General features: G+C 43.8%; 1 protein-coding gene across 8 annotated transcripts in view; it reads left to right on the top strand.

The window, feature by feature from the left end:
- Rbfox1 (RNA binding fox-1 homolog 1) overlaps positions 1-20,325 on the top strand; it is a 1,681,994-nt gene that overhangs the window by 733,210 nt on the left and 928,459 nt on the right. For all 8 annotated transcript variants that reach the window (XM_036197533.1, XM_036197529.1, XM_036197532.1 and 5 more), the window contains one exon: positions 11,529-11,576. The gene's annotated coding sequence lies outside the window, so the exon portion shown is untranslated. The remainder of the gene's footprint in view (positions 1-11,528; positions 11,577-20,325) is intronic.

The raw sequence follows: 20,325 nt of genomic DNA, 5'->3' as shown, positions 1-20,325 counted from the left end.
ATGGTGTGGGGGTTCTAAGAAAAGTTTGGGGTTGACTATGATCAAAATACATGGTAACTGTATACATGTGCAAAGTACTTGAAGAATAAATCAAACATGCATTTCAAAAGTCAAGGCGTGTTTTCACTAAAGTCGGGTTAGCAATGTTTGTGAGATTCCAAGACAGTTACAGGTTTACAACAGAGACAAGTCACACAGGCTCAGACTTAAATCATGGCCCATTGCTCACTTAGGACTCTCATTTGGAATTTCTCTCTTAAAAAGATATCTCTATGCAGGCAATCTTCATAGAAAAAATTTTTTTAAGACAGGGTCTCACTGTGTAGCCATAGATGGGCTGGAACTTACCATATAGACCAGGCTGGTCTCAAACCCACAGAAATCCACCTGCCTCTGCCTCCTGAGAGCCAGGATTCAAGGCATGCATCATCATGCCCAGCTTTCACAGTATATTTTGTTGGTTGTTTGCATCAATATTCTTAAACAGCCAACCTGGGAAAGACTTCAATCAGATTTCTGAGGGAGGAGCCTCTTTGCCTCCTCATGTTCCCTTTAAGTTTCCCTGTTTTTCTATTCCTTTTAACCCAATACAAGCAACATCCATGGTAAACACACAACGGTGACTCTGACAAGAAAACCACAAAGTTTCCCCACACTGTTCAGAGGGGCAGAGGTGGGCATCTTCCCCTGGGAAGAGGTGGGCATCTAACCTGGGAAGAGATGGGCATCTAACCTGGGAAGAGATGGGCATCTAACCTGGGCATAGATTGGCATCTAACCTGGGCAGAGGTGGGCATCTAACCTGGGCAGAGATGGGCATCTAGCCTGGGCAGAATGGGCATCTAACCTGGGCAGAGATGGGCATCTAACCTGGGCAGAGGTGGGCAACTTCTCCTGGGCAGAGGTGGGCATCTTCACCTGGATGGAGGTGGGCATCTTTGCACAGGGTGAGGTGGGCATCTTCCCACAGGGGAGGTGGGCATCTTTTCGGAGACTTGCTTGTCTATTGAGTCCCTGTCTGGCTGAGTGTAAAGCCACCCTCCCCCTTCTCCATCATCAGTCTGTTGCTGAGTCAAATGCACTAAACTTCAATTTGGTAATTGCATCTTCAGATCCTTTAATGAAGGTGTTTATCAACATATAAATAATTGCTGGGTAATTTTGTGTTTGCCAACTGCATCCTTCTAGAAGGGTAGGGGCATTCCCCACACACTTGTAGAAGTCCCGAATGGAACATTCTCCCAGTCCCAGTTCACCTGGATTCCCTCTCTCTCCTGCCTCCTTTTCCACCCACGCTCCTCCAGCTGTTCTAACTCAGTTTGATTCTGAGACAGATAGGTATAGTCCTATGGGAGAATTATGGGTGGGACATGCAGGAAATATGGGGTGAAGTCAGCCTCTCACTGTGGGGAGTGTGTGTTTTTGCATAGATGGAGGAACAACTCGTGAGAGTAATTTCTCTCCATTTACAGTTTGCGTCCTAGCTCAAATCAAGTGGCTTAGCAGCAAGAGACTTTTCCTGATGACCCATCTCACAGGCTTTCCCTTCTGTACTTAGACAAGGTCTTTCATTGGCCTCACCAAGCAGGAATGAAGGCTGGCCAGTGTGTTCCACTCACCAGCTGTCTCTGTTTATTTACCCTCCTTGGCCTTATGATTACAAGTGTGCTGGAGCTACTGTGGCCAGCATTTAAAAAGGTTCTGAGAGATTGAACTCAGGTTCCTGTGCTTGCAAGGCAAGCGCTTTACTGAGTGGGGTATCACCCTAACCCTCCTTCCCATTATTTTCCCTGAGTCATGCAATTATCCCCATCCATGGGGAAGGGCTGTCAGGAGCATCCCAGTGGCTAAAAGTTAAGATGAAAAGGAGCACACCTCAACTTCCACAATGTGAGTGCTATATGCCTGGAGTGCCCTTTGGAGCCTGCAGCCTTGGAAAGCATGTAGCCAAATGCTAGGGCCTGATGCAGAAGAAAAGAGATAGTTCTTAGCTGGTTTTCCCAGGCCCTGTTATTATTTTGTTGCTGTTTAGCACATGGACTCCTGGAGAGAGTTGGCAACTAACAGCTCTTCAAGAAGTATTCTTAAAAGCTGTGCTGAAATCATGCACCTCCTGTAGAAACAAGTGTGATTTACATCTAATATGGGTAATTACTTTTACAGTTAATTAAAAGCACTCTCATTAAGCCCCTGCTGCGGCATCAATGCATAGCTCTTATTTGCTGAAGGACCCTGGGTTTGAGCTCACCTTCATCACAGGGTCCCTGCCCAGGAGCAGCTACCTCCCAGGGATCAGATCCATTGTGCTAAACCATCAGTCACCACTTAGCTGAGGCCCCTTTCCCTACCCCCTCCCTCCACTGGCTCACTCTTGTGTACAAAGCTGGAATTGAAGCCTTGCTACTAAAACCTTGGGAGAGAGCCAGCCAAATGCTTCTGTGAGGCCAGTGAGCAGTCCCGCAGAGAGAAGGCAGTGGCAGTATCTTCCTTGCTTTGTTTTTAGAAAATCTTTGTTTGTGGGAGCCCTCTGTGGTCCTCTCCTTTTTCAGCTTTTAGTTTTCTTCTAAAGGAAGTATCATTTATCAAAGAAATGCTCTTTAACTCTTCCCAACATCCCTCTGCCTACTTAGAAGGCCACTGTGTGGGCAGTTGAATCCATTTCTGATAGATTTTTCTAAGTTAATATGCTGACTCCCCAGCCACACGGCAGACACCAGGTGACATGATTCTTAGACTCTTGACGCTCTTCACTTTTAGACTGAAATCCTAGCGTTTCCCTTTTCACAATACCTATGGCTTGAAGGGGGAATCCTTTATATGCTAAACCTTGATAAGTACATATTAATATAATGTGTCTTTAAACCATCTTGGTTTTGGAAAGTACATAGAGCTTAGCAATTAAGACATGCAGTTATTGGAGAGTACAATTTTGAGGGAACATAAAGATTGTTATTTCAGGAAGTTTATTGAGGAATCTGATCCTTTATGTTGCTTGGCAGCATGGACAGTTTTTGCAAAGTTCCCTGCTGCCATCTGCTGGCCAGATGTGTTATTGTATGTGCTAAACAAATTAGTGAATGGAAACTTGTTAGGAAGTGGAGAGAATACATTTTATGTTTTTCTTTATGGATTCAAATAAATGACCTGATTTGAATCCTGACATTTCAGCTGAGTGGATTCAGACTCAAGCTACCATCTGTAAGGCATGATTTCATAGTTGCACCCACTCTCCTCCTGTGGACATGACGTTTGTCAGCATCCTTTATCGGCATGGTGGTGTCTTCTTCCAAGGAACACTGGGCATGCCCAAAGCCACAAAGAAAATTAAGCCTTAAGTCAACTGTGTTTTCTTAATCTAGAAATGAGACACAGTAAGAGGTGGCTATCAGTGAAAGAATAATTGCATCGTGCAATTTTTTCCCTCCCAAGCTGTATTTGCCGCTGTTTGCAGGGACCTGAGTGAGATACTACAGTGACAAGGTGATAAAATGAGGAGAGAGGACTGATGGATGCATTTTGATGTCCTGTCAAGCCACCTTCTGTCGGTAGGCATTTCACGCCTCTGTTGAGCCTGGAGAGCTTAAATGGTGGCGTGAATGTACACAGAAGGGGGACTTTGGAACTCACATTTTTTCTTTTGTTTGTTTGGTTTTGAGACAGAGTCTCTGGCACAGGCTGGCTTTGAAGTTATCATATAGCTGAGGGTGACCTTGAATGAAATATCAAACTCAGTGGCCTTCTCTGGCATAGGCTCTGTGGTACATTACCGGAACACCAGGCAGATTCAAGTGCCTTATATCATCTATGAGCATGTATGAGGTCTCTTCCTCCCTCTCCCTGAAACTCAGTTTAACATCTGCAAAATGGGAGAGCTGGGCTATATGCCTCCATGGACCAAGTTTCTTTTTATTATCTTCTTTGGAAAAGAACACAAATGAAAACCAAACCAAACCAAACCAAAATTGGAGTTGCATAAAATGGGCAACATATTCCCAGTCTCGGCTTTTAAACTCATTTGCATTCCCGCATTTCTTCATTTATTTATCTGTCTATAGAGAAAGGATATTAGCATGTGTAGCCCAGGCTGGGCTTTAATTTGTGATCCTCCTGTCTCTACCTTGCAGGAATTATAGATGAGTCTCACCACTGCCACAGGTCCATCATATATACACGCATACACACAAATCTCTATATGTGTTCTTTATGTATATGTATATATATGGAGAGAGAGAGAGAAAGCCTTGCTCATGGCAAGTATGTGTTATTTCATGGAGGAGGCATATCTGAAGCCTTTCATGGACTCATTTTTAAAGGGGGAGTAATTACTGTTTTTAGCACCATAAGAAAGGTCAGCATGTGAACAATCAGAAAGATCTACATATATAGAGACAACCAGTTCTAGCCCTGACTCGGGATTCCATGGCTCTGCATTCCTGTTGCAGGACCATGAGGGCATGGAATTCCCCTTGATGTCATGGTCCCACCATGCCACTCATCTTCAGCTTGTAGAGGGTTCCTTCACAGGAGAAAGGGAGTTGATCACAGGTGTGATTTGGGGCTTGTCAGTCAACGCTGGTGTCCTGCCACACTTCATAGGGATGAATTCAGCATGCCTTGTGCCTTTGACTTTACATGGTGCTCTCTGTGGGTTGTTAGAATCAGGAGAAGGACACTGTGACTGGTATCAGTGACCCAAATTTAGCTCTTATGTCAAGACTGAGCAGCCTCCTCTTGTCTTTTCATCGCACTTCCAGTATAGACGGCTGACACCATCAGTTCAGCACACTGGGTAGCAGTATGCCATCTGCCATGGTCTGGGAATCCTGCTCACAAAGCATATCTTCTCCCCTGTCTATGGTCTTTCAACCATACCTTTCTTTAGTGGTCAGCAGCTTGAACTTCTGTTTTCATTTTCTACAGTTACTGAGACAAATGGTCATAGGTGCCTTTAGCCAACAGAAATGCGCCCTGTCTCCCTTCTGAAGGCTGCAAGCCTGAGGTCAAGGCATGGGCAGGACCATGCTCACACCGACCAGGGGTCCTTGGGCTTATTGCAAGACCACTCTGCTGTCTGCCTGTCTTTGAGTGGACTGCCACGTGTCAAAAGTCGCCACGTGTCAAAAGTCACCACGTGTCGGAGTTGGGGCTAACCAGACACCACAGAATCTTCGTGTCTCCTGAGCTCAATCACACCTGCATACACCCCATCACCAAAATCTCTCCTCTTTATGGAATTTAGGGTCAAGGCATGGGCATACATCTCTTTGGCAATTATAATTCAACCATGCATAGGTTCTCCCTTCTGTATGATACCCCGTATGATACCCTGGGTCGCAATGTCAGGCGTCTTTCTCCACTTATCATAGGGGACTTTATGTTCCAACCCTTCAAAGCCATGAATGATGCTTACAGATGACCTAGGATCATGCCATCACTGCCTTGTGGCCAGAAATAACTCTTTCCTACAAAACCAACATGCAAAGCTCAGAAGAAAACTCTCTTGGGAAGAGGGAAAAGGGAACAATGAACGCCTCTGGACAGAACCAACCCCTGTGGGCTTTGGAATCTGAAAGCTGGAAGAACACAGGAGCCTCACAAGAGAAAACTGTAAAAGATCCTAAAAAGGGGGGTAACAGCTCTCCATACAAAACAGGGATTCACAAAGGTTATGGGAAGAAGCCATTAATGGAGACCTCATATACCAGGACTTCCTTACAGGAAGGTGACTGTGACTTCCAAGTAAGGAAATGACCATTGTACTGTCACCTAAGAGGTGTTAGCCTCAGCCCTTCCTTTTTAAAATGTGTGTATATGTTCATGTTCCTTGTATGCACATTCACCAGTATGTGCAGGGGGCTCCATTGGCTGTCTGCCTTAGTTGCTCACCATCATGTTTTTGAGACAGGGTCTCTCACTGAACCTGGAGCTCACCAATTCAGCTAGATATGCTGGCCTATGAAATCCAAGGGTTCTCCCTTTCCTGCCTCCCTGATGATAAAATTACAAACACACATCTCCACACCTGGCTTTTCACATAGTTCCTGGGATCAACTTCAGGTCTTCAGACCAGCATGGCAAGCACTAACTGAGCTGACTCCCAGCCCCCAGTCAGCCTGCTTTTGTGGAGGGCCCCCACTATGGTATAACTAACTCTAAACAGGGTGGCCCCATGCTCTTGGCTGAATCTTATCTGTGGCCAACAACTTGAATCCTCACTGGAGGCAGTCCAGCTGTCTGCTCCAGGAAGCCAATGAGCCGCTTCTGCAGGAAAATTGATTGCTTGGCAATGAGTACAAGCCTTTAGATTCATACTTAATACTTAAGTCATTGAGTTATTTTCCAAGCGAAGTTATCAAGTGGGGCTGAAGTACTTATACAACGACTTGGGTTCAGAAAAGGTCACCTCGGAACCATCCGGAGACGCCTGCTCTGTGCAGAGCGATCTGAACAATAATTTGTTCGCGCCCAAAGTGACATTTTTCCAATTTGAGCCCAACATTGTTCAGAAGCGAGCGCCGTCCCCTGGGGCACCTTCAGAGTGGATCTGAGGCGCATGACAAACCAACAATATCATCTAAATAAAAATCCAGCCTAGGTTTAGTAAATTAATCCTGACAAGAATAAATTGGATAATCTAAGAGAAGCGGCAGGGCTCCCATCCTGCCAGGTGGCGTTTCCCCTCTTCCCTCCATCACTCAGGTGGGCTGTCCATAGCATATTAAAAAGGAAAACCTGCCTTGAGGTCATTGATTTAATCAGTTTATTGATGAGCACCTTGCCACTTCTTCGGAGGTCAGCAGAATCTGACCCTTCATTTCTAACCTGATACTATGGAGAAGAGACAAAGTCCCTGTTTTAGCTGGTTAGAGTGAGGCCAAGCAGACAGAGCCCAGGGCTTCTCACTGGGCCACTAGGTATCTTTCAGATTGTAATTTGTCACACCAGTGATTACAACAGCAGCAGCCACAGGCCGCTTCAGTCTTGCACACGTTTGGTAGGCATTCCTCCAGGGGCTACATCTTTCTTTCCCTTTGTTTTTGTTTTACTTTTACTTTTTAAAAGTGTCTCACTTTCAAAAAGTTGCCCAAGCTGACACTGAACTGACTCTATAGCCCAGGCTAGCCCTGACTGAGCCTGTGGTCCTCTACCCTTGGCCTCCTAGGTAGGGTAGTTGGGATGACAGGCTCAGTTCCCCATGCATGGAAGGTGCTCCCTGCTTCCCTCTTTCCTTCCTCCAAGCTAAGCTCAGCTCACCTGGAGCTTTTGTTCCCTGACAGGTAAACTTTTCACGAGCATATGCTAGTCCAGTATCAGAGACTGTAGCTGTTCAGTCCGGAGTATGTGGGAGAGAGGGAAGGGGGCACCTGGTGCCAATGTCTCCCATATCCTGGGACTACTCCTCATACTGCCCTTTTATGGCCTTTGCCTCCAGAAGGGGTCCCCATATTTTCTGGAGGCTCCTCTCTTTTGAATTTAATGTTTTTTGTTTGTTTCTCATTAGCTCAGATAACATAACCTCAAACTATCTGTTTGGTGGAGGATGGCCTAGAACTCCTGATCCTCCTGTCTCCACCTCCTGAGTGCAGGGATGACATTCATTCAGACATTCACTAGGCACAGTTTGGGTGATGCTGGGGATTAAAGCCATAGCTCCCTGCATGCTAGGCAAGTACTCCATCAACTAATCCCAGGCCAAGGAGGCTCTTCAAGGGGTTGAATCAGACCCCAACCGCAGAAATTGGATTTATCTTGAATTCTTTTTTCAAAGGCTCCTTCTCTGTAAAACCACACCAAGACTTCTTAGATCACCAACAAGGAGACCTGTGTGTGTCGGGGGGCAGAGGAGTGGGGCAGAGGAGAGGAGCACCTGTTCAGACCACAAATGGCTGTTGTGGAATCTGACTCAGGACACTGGATAAGACCTAAGGCATGGTGTGTTCTTGTTTGCAGCATCTTTACGATGCTGTGTGTCAGGGAGGCAGGTCCATGCTAGGATCCCCAGCTCCTGTTCACAGTAACTCTATGCTGCAGAGCAAAGATTCAGACCTAGGATTCTGAATGGGAAAGACACGTACCAAAATCCATATAGATGCTCTGTGGTGGAAGGAGGTCTGATGCTGAGGCTGGAGGAGCCTAAACAAGACCCCAAATCCAGCCACACCAAGATGCCCTGTGGGCCTTCTATAACAGTCATGAGCCCTCAGCCCAGGGTTCTGTACTCAAATGTGTATCCCCCATACTTATTTATTTAAATGTGTTTATCAGGTGTAGCATGGGATATTTGGAAGTCTCTACTTAGAAGACCCAATTCACATCTGGGTGCCTCACATAGAATCTTGTATTGGGCATCATGGCTCCTCCACTCCTGTGCCATCTGGTAGGAGTGCAGCTCATTATGAACTGTGGTCACCACATTGTACGGGAGTCTCCTGAGCTCACTCTTCCTGTCTCATCAAAACTGTGCATTATATTGACAGATCCCTGGCTGCTAGCACTTTGCTAGGTTCTGGTTAGCCAAATTTACCCAACTCCTTATATTTGAGATCTTGGTTTCCTATGGTGGGTTTTTTTCTGTCCCTGAAGTATTTTACTTCCCACCACATTGATTCACATTCCCTCAAACCACACACTTTCTTTCTTTTTAATGGCTGAAAAAAAATATTCAACTGTATGCACACATCATATTTTCTTCACCTATCCCTGTTTCACACTTAGATTGTTTCAATATTTTAGCACCTGAGTATTGTTTCAATAAATATGGAAGTCCAGATGTCTCTTGAACCTACTGATTCTGTTTCATTACACCAACACTAAAATAGGATTCTCAGTTCATAGTTATGTATTTTCCCTTTCCTCCTTTCTTTTTCTTTTTTAATGTTTACATGTGTGGTTATTCATATGTATGTGTGGAGGCCCAGGCTGACACTGGGGCTTTTCCTCTTTTCCTTCTTGTTCTGTGCTCTCTTCATTGAAGCAGGGTCTCTCAGCTGAACCCACAGCTTGCCAGTGCTCCAGTCTAGCTAGTCAGCTTAGTCCAGGGGTTCCCGATCTACAACTTCTGAGCCCTGGAATTATGGGGGACTATCCAGCTTTTTTATGATTCTGGGGATCTGAATATTCAGGTACTCAGGCTTGTGAGGGCCTACCCTCAGCCGCCCCTCTTCTTTCTTTTGGAACCTCTGTAAACTACCCGAGATGACCATAATAATGTGTTTAAACAAACAAACAAAACAAAACAAAAAATCTTTTGCTGTTGCTCCTGGAGTCCCAGGGAGCACACTTTGAAGACTATGCTGGGTGTTTGGCTGTATTTGCTGCTCCCTAAGTGTTTTTCTTTTTGCGTACACTGCATTGCCCTCTTCTTTCTTCTCTTTCTTGCTTCATCCTCCTTGCTAGAGTGCCTCACACCACCATCTGGGGTCTTTACATGTGCTACCTCATTGGCTGGTCTTCATTCCAGGGGCCCATCATCTTGTCTGGACTGCCATTAAGATTTAAAACACTGGGCCACTTCTTTTGATTGAAAGCTAAGATTCCTGCTATAAGACGAATTGCTGAATGGTCTTATTAAACAAACAAACAAACAAACAAACAACAACAACAAACCCAAAAACCTAGGGCCAGATATTGGGGTGAAGACTGAGAGATAAGAGGAATAGAACAAACCAAGCCACAAGTTCTTACAGCTAGGAAATCCTCAGCCCAAGAGAGAGCTACTTCCTGTATACTCATGCCTTATATACCTTTCTATGCCCTGCCATTTTACTTCCTCTCTCTGCCCAGCTACATCACTTCCTCTTTCTGCTCAGCTCTATCACTTCCTGTCTGTCTGTACAGACCTCCAGACCTCTATGATTAACTAGTGCTTGGATTAAAGATGTGTGCCACCAAACCTGGCTCTTTTCCCAGTGTGACCTTGAACTCACAGAGATCTGGATGAATCTCTACCTCCCGAATGCTAGGATTAAAGGCATGTGCTACCACTGCCTAACTTCTATGTTTAATATAGTGGCTGGCTTTTTCCTCTGATCCCCGGGCAAGCTTTTTGTTAGAGCACAAATAAAATATCACCACATCCTTTACTCAGCATTTCACACCTCTGAATTGTTTTACATGGTAAAACATATGCACATATCTTCTCCCAGATACATTTACCAATCTGCCTTTTGTATTTTCTTTCTTTGTCCCCAGAATATGAATTGTCAAGACAGGTTCTTTCCTGTATTTTATACATTATTGGGCCCTTTGTACCTAGAACCTGGCCTCATATTTGTGGGTACTAAATATCGCTCTTTGAGTTTTTTATGTTTGTTCACTTACTTCATGAGTATGTGTGTATGTGTGGTGGTGAGTGCATGCCAGAGCATACCTGTAAATGTCAGAGGACAGCTTATTGGAGTTGGATCTCTCCTTCTAGCAGGTATATCTTAGTGAATGAGTATTTATCAGGCTTGATCATAGGTGTCTTTACCTAATGAGCCATCTTTTAGACCCCAAATATTTTTCATAAATAAATTCATTTCATAGCTTCTTGTGTGAATGTGTCTTCACTTCTATCTAACAAGTTAATTAAAGTTGGGGACCACAAATTTCACCTTTGAATGAGGAAAAAATAAAAAATTGTATTATATGTGGGTATGCAATAACTATAGGTAGTGGACTAGGTGGCAAGTAGGTGAGGGATGGATAGAGACATGAATGAATGAGTGAGCAGATACACAGATGGATGGATGGGCAAGCATCCAGACAGATAAATGGACAGGTAGATGGGTGGATGGATGGATGGACAAATGGATGGATTGGTAGATGAATGAATAGGTGGATGAATGGATGGATGCATGAGATCAATGGGCAGGCAGACAGACTGACAGGTAAGTGGGAGGATGAGTGAATGGATAAATGTATGGATGGGAAGAGAGATCGACTGATGGTTAGATGGATGGATACATAGAGTGATAGATGAATGGGAAGATGGACTGAGAGATGGGTGGATATAGACAGATTGATGGACTGATGGCTGAATGAGTGGGTGGATGGGTGGTTGGTTGATTGGGTGGCTAGATGGACTGATGGTTGGGAGGATGAGCATATAGATGGGTGGAGAGATAGATGAGTAGGAAGATGGCTGATAGAAAAAAAATAACTACATGGTTGTGACTTGTGTTGATGCCAGATATATTTGCATATGGCAAATGTAGAAGAGTACATTAAATCTGCTAAAAAGAATGTCCCTTCTCATATGAATAAAGGTACTAAGGAGGAATAATTTTAATGACCCTCAGTTTCTCTTTGCTGGTCTGTGATCTGTAGCATTCAGGTTCACCCTTCATCTGCATGTAATAATACTTCCTTACAAGATCCATATTCCTCAAATGCAAACACCACTGTGTACACCGCCATAAAGTGCAATGGCTAGAGAAAGAACTGCCAGGAGTGTGGTTTTTTATTAATGCAAAGTGCACCTCAACAGAATGTCACCCAAGTACAAGGCTGACTCTTGCTCTTTCTCCCTCTTTCTCCTCCTCCAGGATATCAAAGCCAACTGCAGTAACTGCTCGGAAACAGAGGACAGAAAGGTAAGTCCAAATATTTTGTATTTCTGGCTTCAAACACAATAGGAATGCTGCAGTTGCAGTCCAGGAGTTTAGAGTGCACCTCACCAGACATTGTTCTGGAGGTGACTTGTGCATTGACATTCAGAGACAGTCACAGCTTAAAATGTCCATCATTTTATTCTCCCAAGGTCTGTGTTGTTTCTGATGGCTGCAGTGAAGAGTGTGTAATGTAATTAGTTTTTACAAAAGCATGGTTTTATTTTACTATCCTTTTCAGAAAGAAATCACTTACTGATGCTTCATGTCACAATTTTAATTAACATGCTTGATATTTGATGCAAGTATCATACACAGCATTGTATAACATTACATTGGCTTCCCAGCATATATCTCTTGGTATCTGATCTATGTGTATTTTTTTGAAAGACAGCTTACCTTAATTTCCTCCAGGACCCATCCACATGAGCAGTGACTTCCTGTTGGAGATAGGAGACCATTGGAAGGTCACTTTGGAGATGAATGAATTTTCCACCCATTTATTTTGCTTGTTAGCCTTGGTGTGGGTCTCCTCCGGAGAAGCAATGGCCAGGTCTTTGTTATTTGATATTCTGAGTCTCCCTTTATTAGAAAAAGTTCACAGAACTTTCTGTGGCAAAGCCCTACTGAACAGATCCAGTTTCACCACTAATGTGGTGAATGCAAAGAGGTTGCATATGTGAGAACACAGGGCATGGACCTCCTGGCTCCTCCTGACACTGTCTAGGAATTTAGGAAGGTGTTTCTCGTAGTGACAGTGCTGATGTGGGTCCATGCAGTGATTATCTCATGGCAAGGTTTTGAGCAATGGTTTCATGATGGGTAAGGCATCTGATGATTAATGGGTCAGAGGACTCTCAGAACAGAACTTTCTTCTAAATATAAAGCAGTTGTTGTATAGTTTTATGAAATGTTGATCACAGCATCTCAGTGTACACTACAACTTTGCTCAAGCTGAGTTCTGATCCCATGTGTGTGTTGAAGTTCTGGTTTCTGATGCCATGTGTAGTAAGGGAGCATTCTAATGTGCACAGATGGATATCTGTGTGTGGGACACAGGAATTGCCATTTAACTGACACATAGCCTCATAGACTTTACCTGCTGTCTTGTCCTGTTACAGCCACTGAGCTCAAATCACTGTGCTCAGAAAGCTGGTTCCCTTGGCTACATCTCAAATTTATAACAAAATCATAAGGATGTTCAGAATTTCCTTAAAATTTTTATGATGTCCATAAGTATATTTATTTCCAGTGTAGTATTTAAGAAATAACTTTCTGATAGAGTTTAAAGCTGCCAAGGCAGGAGGTGCTGAAGGAATAACTTCCGCTCTGACATTAACAAGACAGATGCGCTGGAACATATTTTGAGAATTCCAGGCTCCATTTCTCCTGCCTTTACTGTCTGTGGTCTTTCTGTCCATCATCAACACCTGGCTCTGTGGCTTATCTGTGAAGCTTATTGGGGGAGGAAGTTGTACATACTCATTCTCTACATATCTCTCATTCTTCTGAAGAAAGGAGATTACACACACACACACACACACACTCCCTTTTCACATATACTTGAGTTAGGCTGGACACATTCTGAAAGGTTTGTCACTTGTTCCCTGAGATTTGAGCTGACATGGTTGATGAACCCAACAGCTGCAGCAGCTGCTGCTGAGTCTCACTAAGGTAGATGAAGAGTAGAGCCCTCTCAGACTGTGTGTCCCTGGCTACAGATGTTGCTCTCCTGAAGGCCTTTCCCTTTCTGGACAAGTCTCAGTCCATAGCTAAGTGTCCCAGAGAGGAAGCGTCTTCTGGCCTCATCAGAAGCACACACACATCCTGTGGTCTCTGCTGTCAGTACAGCTGCAGCCACACAGGGAGGTGTCTGCTGGAGCAGCTGGGGTGGCTGTCATCTGCATCTAAGAAGGCATCCTGGTCCTTCTCTACTGTGATGTATAATTTGTTACCATGATTTTTAAATTTGAAGAGATGAACCTTCTCCTGGTGTGTGCACGTACCCCTATGTCCCTTCCTGTGCAACCTAAATGCCTCAGGAAATGTTGGCAATTTGATAAAGTGGAATTAAAGTGACAAGAGATGACAGAGGTGCCACAATAATAAGTAAACCTGCCTCAGAAACAACCACCCCTTGGCCCATGTGGATTGTATAGCAGGTGACTGCTCTCGGGGGGAGACTCTCTAAAGCTAGACTCCTGTTAGTTGAGAAGACTGAACACTGCCCCTGCCTCTCTCCAGGACCTGACAGCATCCAAAATAGCTTTGATTTTCTTTTCAGCTGTGTATTTTTCTTATAATCTTCCTCTGCTTTTTCTCTTCCCACATGTTCTGCATATGTAGAAGTAGTTCGGCCCCTCCATCTCTACATTTGCCATGTACCTCACTGCATATCCCATTGATATAATTTTTTTTAAATATAAACACCTCATTGAAGGGTCCCCCAAATACCCTCTTCCACCTGCCTCTCTCTTCCTTGATAGTGTCTTATGTAGACCAGACTGGCCTCATACTCACTGTGTAACTGGGGATGACCTTGAACTGCTACTCCTGCCTCTACCCCTGGAGTGCTCCAATTACAGGCTTGTGCCACCACGGCTAGATAATATGGTGCAGGGGATCCACCTCAGGACTTCCTGCATGCCAGGCAAGCACCCTAATGAATGAGCCACACCCCAGTCCTTCCTCTTCTAATTCCATGCCTCCCTTTGTTCCATTTTGCTAATGAAGCTCACTTGGAGATGAGTTCTTTCTCTGTTGCATCCCAGGCTAATTGGAAGAACCATGGCAGTCCCCACCCCGTCAAAGATCCCTGGGAGATGCTGTTATTTTTAAATTTTTATTTTATCTATTATATACATGTCATGACACACATGTGGGGCCAGAGGACAACTTTTAGGAGTTGCTTCTCTTCTTTCTCCATCCATCTTCTAGGGGTTTGGTGGCCCCTAGAAGAGACTCAGTAGAGTGAGAAGGCATTCCCCTTTTCTCCTGTTTTTCTGTGTCTTGGCTGTCTGCTCTTTGGGGGCCACCAGAAAGCTCACTGTCACTTGGAAAACCACACCTGGTTGTATATGGGACATTTTAAGGTGGCTACCCAGATATGATCTTATTTTGTTTCTTTCACTTCCAACCCTGCAAATTAGCAGGGCTCCTGAGAATGTCCTTAGACCAGAATGGGGTCCTTCCATCTCCTTTGATCTACTGGAAGATGTCACTGGAAATATGACAGGCATGTGGAGTGCAGTACCCTGCTACTTGATATGGGACTATCCATAATGGCTTCCCACAGGTGAATGCCACAGAACTAATGTGGATTCAGCAAAGGTGATGGGAGGTAACCCATCACACTGCATCCCTGCTTGACTGTGTACAGCTGCACAAGCATGACATTACAGCACCTGTGTTTCTGCTTGGGGAACTGAGACATTTGAATTCATTTTTATTTGTGGTGTAAAATCCATCTGAATTTCAGACTATGATGAGGACGGTGATTCTGGTGATGAGCACAGAGGCTGGTGCATCAGTCAGAGAGAGTCTGTCAGTGGAAGACAAGAGCCCATTTGTCAAAGGCTGTAAACACAGGCAGGGCTTCATTTCCTCACTTATCACCCGGCCTGGGGCAGCCAAATAGCTTTAGATCTGCCAGGAAATTGTGAAGAAGGCTTTTGAGTAGTTCTGAAAGTTACAGCTCAAGTTTCCTTTGTGTAGGCTTGAAGCTGTGATGGTCTGAGAAGCTGATGTGCTCTGCCTAGCATTGCCCACTCAGAATACATTTTTGGCCAGCACTTGTTTTGGGTGAGAGGCCAGAAATAGTCTGAAACAATGGTATCAGCAGGTATGGAGAGTCCATTCCTGTTTTGTACTGAAAGTAGATCAGAGCTCCAAGGATGAGCCTTAACCCATGCTAGATGGCCTTTTTGTTGATGCAATGGTCTGTGTGTCATCCATGTCTCTCTAAGTAACTCCTCACTCATGCCATGCACCATAAAAAAGCCTGAGGAGCCCATTGTGTCACCATGTTGGATTTCAGTCAAATTGTTTATTTGGCCTGTCATTGTGCTCTATCTAGATGGTTGTCCACATCTCCCCACAAAAAGCTACACAACGGGTGGTATCCCAGGCTGGGTATAAATCTAGACATCTGTGGCAAGGTGTGTGACGACACATGAATGGAGGTCCTAAGAACTGGCGCTCAAGATACAGTAAAAAACAGGGCTTGAGGATGAGATGGAAAATAGGCCAGGAGAGGCAAAGGAAACTCAATAAGCATAGAGAGTACTCAACCCATTTCATGGAATACAATCAAATTTACACTGAATCTGGTAAAGCCTTGAAAAGGAATCAAGGGGTTAAACACACTGTCCTGGCCTTGGGATGTCTATGCTATGTTTGCTTAGACATCTTTGCTTCTCTGTTCGTTCTGCTTGGTTCTGGACTTTCATCTTCTCATTCATGATCTTGCCATCTGTGGCCAGGGATGTATGATCATATCTCGGTGTTCCTTGGCTTTTCTCATCACTCACATTTGTAGCTCATGCTAGTTCTCCAAGGTTGTGACTTGTCCTCAGCCACGGTTGATGTCACACATAGCTCATTCCCAGTGAAAGAAGCCTAGCCTTTGCCTCTGTTTTGGAATAATCGTGGACACAGTTTCTCAGGGATTCCAAACTGAATTTGAACTCACTGTGAATCCAAAGACAGTCCTGAACTCATGACCCTCTTGTTCCTGACCCTCTTGTTTCTATATCTTCAATGCTGAAATCGCAGGTGTGCACCACCATACCTGGTTTATAAGGTACTGGATTTATAACCAATGCATTTTGGGCATATCTACGTATGTATCTATCAGCTGATCCTCATTCCCAGCCTCTTGAATGAGTTTTCTTCAGAGGAGAAAACAGACAATAACAGCAGTATCTAGTTGACACTTAGAGAAGGCCAAGGGCAGTTTTGAGTTCTTCACATTTAATTTTTTATCAGATTCGCCAAGAGCCTTGTGAGCCATATAATTTTGTTCCCAAATGAGACAAGAGATGGAAACAGATTAGTGAACAGGCCTCAGATCCCTCAGGGGTAAGGAGAGAGATGGGTTTCAGCAAGGTAGTGCTCCATTGACTCCTGACCACTAGACTGCATTTCCTTTTATGCAATCCCATGGGAAAGCTAAACAAAACAAATCAGTGCATGCTGCTCAGGAGTTCACTCTTCCGAGCATTTGAGGAGCTCCCCCCCATGAGAACCTTTGTAAAGAGCTTCTCAACGGTGCAGAGGCAACTAGGGCCAGTACAAAACAATGCTCTGTGGTGCCTTCCTGTGCTCAGCACCCTCTCATTTGCTCACACTAAAGTATTGTCTAAGTTCTCAATGCACAGACACTTCAGGCTCTCTGAGGTGGAGGGTCCCCATCAATGTTTGACTCCCCAGGATGGCTGGGAGTTAGCTTCATAGATAAGTGTTTGAGTTCAGAATGCCTTTATGTGCCTGCCTGCCTTTTATGTGCTATCTGTAGGTTAAGTCTTAATTTTGAAAATGAGATGCTAGGCAAGCATATCTCTTTCATGTGTCTTAGGAAAATCTGAGGATGGTGGTGAGCTAGGGAGAGGGAGACATAAGCAAAAGTGATGAAGTGTCTACAAGGGGGTTGGGGTGTCAAGTTAAATTAGTCTCCCATGGGCCAGGAACCCAATTGTTAGATGACGAGGGGGCACTGGGCACATACTGCTAGCCCAGATGGAGCCCAGAGTGTGCAGGTGGGAGTGTGGAGCTGTCAGATACACACTCCTCTTGGCCTTGAAACTGGTTGTGAGAAATCCCTTCACAGAGCTCTGGGTTCACTCAAGTTCTCAAATGCCGAGGTTTGAACACCAGTATGGTGGCCTCCAGGCTGTTTGATTCCTCAAGTGCCCATGAAAACATGGAAATAGAGATGAGACACTTTCTGTGGTCTTGGTGTGTGGTGACAAATTGTGCACCCTAATAAAATTTGCCGAAAGATCAGAGAGACAAAGGAAAAAGTTGCTGCCATGTCTCACCTCACTAACTCCATAAATCCTCTCTCTGAACGTCTCTGAGTCTTTAGCCAATAGGGCTCCAGGCAAAAAAGCCTTTAGTTCCTGTCTCCCCACATCTTATATACCTTTCTCCACCCAGGCATTACTTTCTTCCTAGTGCTGGGATTAATGGTGTGTGTGCTTCCTAAATATTGAGATTAAAGGAGAGAGATTTCAAGTGCTAGGATTAAAGGTGTGAGCCACCACTGCCTGGCTCTGTTTCTCTCCTCGACTGAGTCAATCTCATATAATCCAGGGTGGCTTTGAACTCACAGAGATCCAGATGAATCTGCCTCCTGAGTGATAGAATTAAAGTTGTGTGCCACCACTTCCTGGCATCTATGTTTAATTTATGGCTTATTCTGTTCTTTGATCTTCAGGCAAATTTTATTAGGGTACACAATATATCACTACATTGGTGAGCTGGCATGCTTGAGGTTCTTGCCCTTCTGGTTGGGTAGAAGGCTATGTTCACAGAGTTCAAGTTGCCCCGTTAATTTATTATGTTTTCATTGGAATTTTTAGACAGGGATTCTGTATAGGCAGATTTGGTCTGAAACTTCTTATTGTAGCCCATGTTTGCCTGGGACTCAAGAACCTCTTCTCTCAGGCTTCAGAGTACCTAGAATTGCAAGTAAGCAGCATGGTCCAGCTTATTAGGACATGGTTTTCCTTCTACTTTTTAACGTTGACTCAGTGGTTAACCCTTCTCAGGAGACCAGAGAAGGTACATATGGGACCTGTTAGTAAACAACAAAGTAAACAACAAAGTTTCTATTATATCCCAAATCCCCGATTTCTATAGAATTTAGGCATCTTGTAGATTTTTTCAGTCTGGATAAGGCTGTACAGAAAGGGTTGCAAAGCATTGATTTCAGTGGCTTCCATTCTGATTGGTTGTGACCCAGCCAGAATGCTCCAACTGATAACAGCAAACTGAATGTGAGAAATGGGACTTCTGCTAGAACAAATGCATGATTGATTAAGCATGCCTGCAAAGGCTAAAGGTATGGGAGCAGTGGTATATGTGGTACATATAGATATATCTTTTGCCCAAACTAATGTGTGATTGATTAGTGGTATCTCCAGAGGGTAAACTATATATATATATATAGTTTGTGATTAGAGATGTCTGCAGAGAATGAAAGAATGGAAGCAGTAGTACATGTGCTATGTATAGGCTTTTCCTGTCATCAAACCTGGCATCCCATGAATGAAACAAACCAATGGCCCTGTACTTTAACCCAAAGTGGAAGAGAAGATTCATCTTTATACATCCACCCTTTTGAGCATGTCTGTTTTTCTTATTACACTACAGATGTGCACCCTACCAAAACACTGATGTTTTCAAGGATGTCACCAATAGGAGCCTTCCATCAGTTATCCTTGCATAGACTCTGGAAAAGCCTGCTGCTCTATGGATCTCACTGTTGTGATGAGCAATCTGATTTCAGCTTCAGATGAGCAGGGCTATGTTTTGATCCCTTAATTTTAAAAGCATAGTTTGTCTTCTCTCCACAATTACCTATTAACTGGGGCTGAGTTGCTTGCATTTTAATACCATTAATTACAGCTATTGCTTTCATTTGTCATTTATTTTGCTTAAGAGAAGCCAGACCATTCCTTTGTATAATTTTTAGTGATGCTTTCTTTCTCTAAACTCTGAATTAAAATGTATTTAAGAAATGCTTAATTAAGTGCAAGCTGGTTTAGGACAGTTCTGTCATCTCTTTTTCTTAATAGGAAAAAACAACAACAACAACAACCAAAAAAGGCCAGTAGCTTTTTACATGATGAGCAGAGAACACTAATTAATTTTTCTTTCTCTTCTGTTAGTTCATTTTATTATCCTGGTCTCGATGTATCATTGGGTGTCTTCATGCATTAGATAGAACGCACAGGCTGTCCAAATGTGATTTATGTTGTCCTGGAGCTTTTGCAGAGTTCAGCTGAAATTTTCTTCCTGTTGATGAAGGTCAGAAACCCCTGAGATGATGCTATCCATCTCAGCAACTAGGTTGCTGATATGATTTTTGATGGAACCTCAGGCAACATCAGCAGAACTTGGGGGAGGCATGCCTCTAGGGTGATGCCTCTGTGCACATGAACACTTGCAGCACACACCTCTCAAGTTCCTATGGTGAGTTTGTAAAAATCAATTTACTAGGCTTTCTTTGTTGGTATGCACTTGTTTTATCATCTTTCTAGATTTCTTGATGAATAGTTGCCAAATAAAATCTTTGTATAGTTTTTGTATGCTTCAGGCATAAGCTTGTTGTTTGATATTCATATGTATTGTGAAGTAATTCCATAAGCAAGATGCAAGATAATTAATATATCCATTATATGGATCTCTCTCTCTCTCTCCTTCTCAATGTATATCGAGATACTTTTCTCCTTGCAATATGTCACACTGTGGAGTACAGACAATGAATTTACAGTCCTCTTGCCTCAGCCTCCTGAGGGCTTGGCTTATCAACGGGCACATACTTAGCTTCTATCTTCTTTCTTTGTGTGTGAAGGTGTTTGATACGAACATCTAAGATTATATTTTATAGCATATTTTCTGTTTTATTTTTAAACTAAGAATTGTTTAAGGGACATTCCAGGGGAGTGTAGAGAGAAGGAAGAAGTGAGGAAGGGAGGGAGGAAAGGAATGAAGAAATTTAGCTTTATTT

The sequence above is a fragment of the Onychomys torridus genome, chromosome 8 (genome assembly GCF_903995425.1).
Source record: "Onychomys torridus chromosome 8, mOncTor1.1, whole genome shotgun sequence".
NCBI classification, from domain to species: domain Eukaryota; kingdom Metazoa; phylum Chordata; class Mammalia; order Rodentia; family Cricetidae; genus Onychomys; species Onychomys torridus.
The sequence above is the reverse complement of the archived record's forward strand: the minus strand, read 5'-3'. Positions and strand labels throughout refer to the sequence as shown.